At 39.6% G+C, this 1,419-nt stretch overlaps 1 pseudogene; it reads right to left on the minus strand.

Moving 5' to 3' along the window:
* Positions 1-775: 775 nt before the first annotated feature.
* Ndufa4-ps1 (Ndufa4, mitochondrial complex associated, pseudogene 1) lies at positions 776-1,021 on the minus strand (annotated as a pseudogene).
* Between the last annotated feature and the right edge of the window lie 398 nt (positions 1,022-1,419).

The raw sequence follows: 1,419 nt of genomic DNA on the forward strand, positions 1-1,419 counted from the left end.
CAACATTTTCTTTTTGAATAATCTGCATTTCACACAGAAACTCCTTGACTCTTTCTATTGTGCAAGTCTTCATTTCTACTCTTTTCAAACTTCATCTCCTTTTGGCCAAAATTTGTAGCAGCCACAACCTGAAAGAGAAATGAAGAGTTTGGTTTTGCCTTCTAGGTACAGTTGGCTTTGCTCTCTGTTTCTCACTTGCCCAGTCATTGATCCTATCAAGACTCCTGTAGCAGTAACTCTTCAATTTCCTAGTCTTGGATGCTCTGCCTGCTGTCATCTACCCCCTGCCATCTGCCTCCAAGTCAGATTCCATCAGATCGCCTTCACTCCTGCTGGTCATTTGTTTTATTCCTTAGTACACACTTGCAACAACATTTTTTTCTCTGTCTAGCCTTGACTGTCCTGAAACTCACTCTGTAGACCAGGCTGGCTTCAAACTCACAGAGATCCACCTGCCTCTGCCTTCCAAGTGCTGGGATTAAAAGCAATTAAAGGTGTGTGCCGCCACTGTCCAGCTTGCAACAAAGAATTTTAAAAATCATTTGCAACTATGAATACTTCTCAAGTAACCAACTCTCGTCCCTTTACAGAAAAGAATCAATAATGTTTCATTTTTTACACCTCTTGTTTTCAAGTTTCAGAGATTTATTGATCACTGCAATAAACTCCGTGATTTCATGCATTCACAGGAAAAACCTTTCTTGGTTAAGTGGAAATCATATGTGTCTTCTGAGTGACCTCTATCACGAGTAGCTTAATGGATTTCAATCGTAGTTTAAAAGTCAGGACCTTCCCTCTTCAGTTTGCTAGTCCATATTCACTGAGTAAAATTTGTATGTACTGCTCATCAAATCAGTTTTTTCTAAGGTTCTGGACTATTCCTGTCCCAAGTAATGTCTGGATTGAATAATGCCAGATGCCTCTCATACAGTCAGGCTGCAGTCCCTCTTCCTTCAATAAATACAAGGAAAGGCGTCAGACTTGGATGCTTCTTGCACTTCCTGAAGACCTGACAGAACATATTCTCACAGAGAAAGAAAGCAAGAACAGCTCTGAAACCTAAGCACCCCCTCAAGTAACCAACTCTCACGCTTAACAAATAAAAAAAAAGGTTTCATTTCGTATACCTCTCAACCCCACATACCTTTATTAACATTTAGCACTGTGCAAATCTTCTACTTAAAAGTAACTAGTTAATGACCTCCATTTGGTCAAATGCATTCACCAACAAATTACCCAGCTTCACACCACTGAGCTGCTCAATAATAGTTCATCATTTCCACAAACTATTTGCTAACAAACATACAAAATCGTTTTCCTCTCCCCTGACTGCTATTCCCTCATCTTTATTTTTCCTTGTATCTTTTGCCCACTACAAATATCTTTTGACATCATTGCCACATTGTATTAACACGGCCT

Source organism: Rattus norvegicus, chromosome X, assembly GCF_021556685.1.
Source record: "Rattus norvegicus strain SHRSP/BbbUtx chromosome X, alternate assembly SHRSP_T2T, whole genome shotgun sequence".
Classification (NCBI taxonomy): Eukaryota; Metazoa; Chordata; class Mammalia; order Rodentia; family Muridae; genus Rattus; species Rattus norvegicus.